Genomic DNA, 6000 nt, shown 5'->3' with positions numbered 1-6000 from the left:
CATGAACAGCCAAAATAGAAAACATTAGATATAAGTCAGCGTGGCTCAGGGCCCTTGAAGGCCTCAGAGAAGATGAGCGAGGCAATGGAGTATCTATTGGAGGCTTGGGTTGAAGGGTGGTCACTGGAGAAGACCGGAGAATGGAGGCGGTTGAAAGGGGTTTAGGGTTAGGTTGAGAGAACAGATGAGATGAGAGAATATGAGGGCGACGGTCTTTTGGAAATAAGGTAGGGTTAGGGGTATTGGGAATTAAAAAAGGAAAGGACTGATATAGACCGTTGATCTGGGAGATCAACGGCCAGGATTTGATCTGGTAGATGGGTTACAGGTTTGGGTAAGTCTATATAAGATCTGGGTCGGGAAATTGGGTAGGAAATTGGGCTGGGGGTTGGGTTCAATTTAGGCTATAATCGAAATGCAAATCTGGCTATAATTTAAATAGCCAATTTTTCCTATTTAATTTATAGTAAATAATACACAATTTCTGGAAAATAATTTTATGTACCAAAATGATTTAAAATATATATTTACCATTTTAAAAATATTGGGACCAAATTTACACATATAAAAATGTAATTATACACTAAATGGGCTAATATTACAATTATATGCAATTTTAGCTTAAAAAATAGCAAATGCAATTATAAAAATACATAAAAAGTATATTAACCATATTTTGGCATAAGTATAGAAATAAAATGAATAAATCATCGTAACAATAATTTGGAAAATAGTTATTTGGGATTTTATGAATAAAAGGGGAGGAAATAAATCAATTTAAATCCTTGAAATTATGGTAAAAATTATAAAAGCCTTTTGTATGCTTATATATGCATATATATTCTATTTCAAAGGTATTTATGCATATAAAAAATACATAGGGAAAAATTGGGTATCAACAGCTACCCCTCTTTACCCCGAGAAGGATGAAAGAGTTTTCGGGTAAAGAAATGATGGCCAATTTTGACCGGATGCGATATTTTGAAAGATAGAGACACTGGTTTTACAGGAATCAGGCCACATTTAGTTCTGGATTCACCTGTGGAGTATGCCGATGAAATTATTGCAAGAACGGACACGAGATGTGGAAGCGGCTACGGTGAACGGTTAAGGCTCGAGACGGTTGGAGGGAATTGGAGTGAGATTGCTCCTACTGGGATAGCAGTTACTAGCTGGTTACCTGTAGATAAAAGATACCATAAACGTATTTGTGAAAATTTAAACATGATGCAAATTCCCTTCAGACCATGAGGGTTGTCTTTGGACGGTTAAAGATGTCGTCCTTAGACCATGATGTCCTGGGCCATGAGTTGCTTAGTGAGGGATTCGCAGGCCATGAAATGGTGTTCTCGATCCATAAAAATGGTGCCTCCGAACTATGCCGCCTTTGAATAATGATATGCAAATTCGAGGGATCCATAGGCCATGGCATAGTGTCTTTCGGCTATGAGGATGATGCATTTTAGATTATGACGCCTTTGGATAGATTGTCGATATTTCAGCCCATGATATGAAATAACATGATGTTATCAAGACAATGCTTAGTCTTGTGAAGTGGAGGGCAGAGCTTAGCCCGATTGGGAAGCGAATAGATAGCAAAAATAGAGTAGTGTCTTGTGCAAAAGGGACATCGCTTAGTCCCATGCAAATGTGGAGGCAAGGATTAGCCTCATGTAGGTATAGAGGCAAGGATTAGCCTCATGCAGGTGGGGAGTCAAGGATTAGACTCATGCAGGCGTAGAGTCAAGGATTAGACTCATGCAAGTGGGGAGGCAGGGATTAGCCTCATGCAAGCGTGGAGTTAGGGATTAGACTCATCAAAGCAGGGAGGCAGGGATTAGCCTCATGCAAGCATGGAGTAAGGGATTATACTCATGCAAGTAGGGAGGTAGGGGTTAGCCTCATGCAAATGGGGAGGCAAGGATTAGTCTCATGCAAATGGGGAGGCAAGGATTAGCCTCATGCAAGTATGGAGGCAAGGATTAGCCTCATGCAAGTGTGGAGCAAGGATTATCCCCATGGAGGTGTGGAGGCAAGGATTAGCCTCATGCGAGTATGGAGTCAAGGATTAGACTCATGCAAATATGAAGGCAAGGATTAGACTCATACAAATATGGAGGCAAGGATTAGCCTCATGCAAATATGGGGAGGCCAGGATTAGCCTCATGCAAGTGTGGGGAGGCCAGGATTAGCCTCATGCAAGTATGGAGGCAAGGATTAGCCTCATCCAAGTATGGAGGCAAGGATTAGCCTCATGCAGTCATGGAGTCAAGGAGTATGGAGGCATGGATTAGCCCCATGGTGCCAAGAATTAGACTCATGCAAGTACGGGGACAGGGATTAGTCCCATGCAAAGAGGAAATAGTAAATAAGAGTAGTGTATTTCTTAGCTCGAGATGTATTCGACGTCTAATGGTCTGATAGATGGTGAACTTTCTTTGTGTATACATGTTTCGCGAGTGCTATCGTTACGTCAGATGTGCCTGCGTTCAAAATAAATTGTAAGTTTTGTGAGGGGAGGTTGGTTCTTGCTTCGGCTGCTGGCCTTGATCTTCTCCACTCGGAAAGCCTTTCAAGTTCCCCTAGGTGACACCTAACTATTTATAGAAATAGAGTTTTCGAAAATATGCAGTTTTTTGAAGAATAGAGTTATTTTTGAAATGATATATCAAGTAATTTTGATGAACTAGTGACTGTAACACGTCTCAAAGGCATTGCAGCTCTCTTAGGGAATTTTGAGGGTCCTTCTCAAAATTCTACCCCAGTTTGGTAGATGATTTTTTAACTGTTTGCGGACAATAGGCCTTGCTGAACCTTTTTCGGATTTTTGAGAAACCTTCTCAAAATTCTGCCCCAGTTCTTGACTTCCTGGCATGTGATGGAGTTGGCTGGACTTTCTCCGGAATTTTGAGGGTCCTCCTCAAAATTCTGCCCCAGTTTCTGCTCTTGGGGGAAATGATTTTTTTTTTATTTGACCGATCCCATAAGGCTTCCTACGTATCCCCTCTTAAACGGGAATTAGGTCAAGCGTAGTTCAATTACATCAGAAGAGAAAATGTAAAGTATCTAAGCATAGTATCTCTTGACTACGTCTGAATTGACCGATTTTGGCCAGACTTCCCCGTCCATTTTTGCAAGTATGAGTGCTCATCCTGTTAGTACTCTATGAACCATGTACAGACCTTGCCAGTTGGGAGAGAATTTCCCTTTGGCTTGATCTTGATGTGGGAAGATTTTCTTCAATACCTGGTGCGAATTGCCTTGGTTTGACTCTTTTGTTGAATGCTCTGGACATTCTGTTCTGATAAAGTTGGATGTGACACACTGCGTTCATTATCTTTCCATCAATAAGGGCCAATTGTTCATAGCGTCTCCTTATCCACTCCGCATTACTGAGTTTATCTTCATGTATGATTCTTAAAGAAGGAATCTCCACTTCGGCTGGGATGACAGCCTCGGTACCATAAACCAACATGCAGGGAGTTGCCCCAGTTGATGTGCGAACTGTGGTGCGGTACCCCCAACAGAGCAAAGGGTAACTTTTCATGCCATTGTTTGTGGCTCTCTACCATTTTCCTTAGTATCTTCATAATGTTCTTGTTGGCGGCTTCTACGGCTCCATTCATCTGAAGTTTGTAGGCTATGGAATTCTTGTGCTTGATTTTGAAAGTTTCACATATAGCTTTTATCAGATCACTGTTGAGGTGGCAGCATTGTCAGTAATAATGGACTCGGGAACTTCGAATCGATAGACAATACGATCCTTGACAAAATTTGCGTCGACTTTCTTGGTTACAGCTTTGTAAGATGCAGCTTCTACCCATTTTGTGAAGTAATAAATGGCTACCAGAATAAACCTATGTCCGTTTAAAGCAGTGGGCTCAATCGAACCAATAGCATCCATTCCCCAGGCGGCGAATGGCCAAGGTGAGCTTGTTGCATTGAGCTCGTTTGGCGGCACTTTTATCATGTCGGCATGCACTTGACATTGAAAGCATTTGCGGACATATTGAATGCAATCCGTCTCCATGGTCATCCAAAAGTAACCTGCCCTGAGTATCTTCTTAGCCAAGACAAAACCATTCATGTATGGCCCACAGGTCCCAACATGCACATCCTGAAGTAGCTTAGAAACTTCCTTTGCATCAACACATCTTAGTAAACCCAAATCAGGAGTTCTTCTGTACAAGTTCCCTCCGCTGTGGAAGAAGTGATTTGACAATCTCCGTAGCATGCAATTCTGAGTGTGATTTTCATGCTCCGGATATTCTCCTTTTGATAAGTATTCTTTGATGTAATGGAACCAAGGTTTTCCATCCGCTTCTTCCTTAACATGAGCACAGTATGTCGGCTGATTATGGATCCTCACCGGAATGGGATCAATGTAGTTCTTATCTAGATGTTGTATCATGGATGACAGAGTGACCAATGCGTCGGCAAACACATTCTGAATTTTGGGCACATGTTGGAATTATATCTTTGTAAACCTCTTTCTCAATTCCTGCATATGGTGCAGATATGGCAATATCTTGGAATTCTTGGTGTCCCACTCTCCTTGTACCTGGTGCACAAGTAAAATCTGAATCACCGATCACCAACAACTCCTGAATGTTTATGTCGACTGACATGTTGAGCCCTAGTATGCAGGCTTCATATTTTTCCATGTTATTGGTGCAGGGAAATCTGAGCTTAGGAGATACCGGATAATGCTGACCCATTTCTGTTACCAACACTACTCCAATGCCTACTCCTTTGAAATTTGCGGCTCCGTCAAAGAACATCCTCCAACCGTCATATTTTTCGATAATGTCTTTTCCTATGAATGATATTTCTTCATCATGAAAATACATTTTCAAGGGTTTGTATTCTCCTCACCATTGGATTTTTAGCAAGGTGATCTGCCAATGCTTGTCCTTTGACCGTTTTCTGAGTTACACAGATGATATCGAACTCACTTAGTAGTATTTTCCACTTGGCTAACTTCCCGGTAGGCATGGGTTTCTGAAATATGTACTTCAGAGGATCCATCCTAGATATGAGATATGTAGTGTAGGCATAGAAGTAATGCCTCAATTTCTGGGCTGTCCAGGTCAAGCGCAGCAAATGCGCTCAAGAAGAGAATACTGTGCTTCATAAGGTGTAAACTTCCTACTCAAGTAATATATGGCTTGCTCCTTCCTTCCCGTCTCGTCATGTTGTCCTAAAACACATCCAAAGGCTCCATCCAACACGGACAAATAAAGTAGGAAAGGTCGTCCTGGTTCTGGCGGGACCAGAACTGGCAGTGTGGACAGGTACTATTTGATCTTTTCAAAAATTTCTTACAATCCTCGGTCCAACTTGTCTCGGCATTTTTCCTCAGCATCTTGAAGATGGGTTCACATATGACTGTGGACTGTGCTATGAATCGACTGATATAGTTGAGTCATCCTAGGAAGCTCATCACATCCTTTTTGCTCTTAGATGGTAGTAACTCCTGAATAGCTTTGACTTTAGTCGGATCTAGTTGATCCCTCGGCGACTAACGATGAATCCCAATAACTTTCACGCGGGAACCCTGAATGCACACTTTGTGGGGTTCAATTTCAGATTGTACCTGCTGAGCCCATGGAAGAACATCCTCAAGTGTGTTATGTGATCTGTGTCCCTCTTGGATTTGATAATGACATCGTCCATATACACCTCTATTTCTTTGTATATCATATCATAGAAGATGGTTGTCATGGCTCTCATGTAAGTGGCCCCAGCATTCTTCAAACCGAATGGCATCATCTTATAACAATATACACCCCATGGTGTAATAAAAGTTGTCTTCTCTACATCTTCTTTATCCATCCAGCTCTGGTGATAACCTGCGAAGCAATCTACAAAGGATTGGAGTTCATGCTTGGTGTAGTTATCGATCAAGATATGTATATTTGGTAGTGGAAAATCGTCCTTGGGACTTACTCTATTTAAATCCCGATAATCAACACATACCCTGACCTTCTTATCTTTCAT

Source organism: Nicotiana tabacum, chromosome 22 (genome assembly GCF_000715075.1).
Source record: "Nicotiana tabacum cultivar K326 chromosome 22, ASM71507v2, whole genome shotgun sequence".
Classification (NCBI taxonomy): Eukaryota; Viridiplantae; Streptophyta; class Magnoliopsida; order Solanales; family Solanaceae; genus Nicotiana; species Nicotiana tabacum.
The sequence above is the reverse complement of the archived record's forward strand: the minus strand, read 5'-3'. Positions refer to the sequence as shown.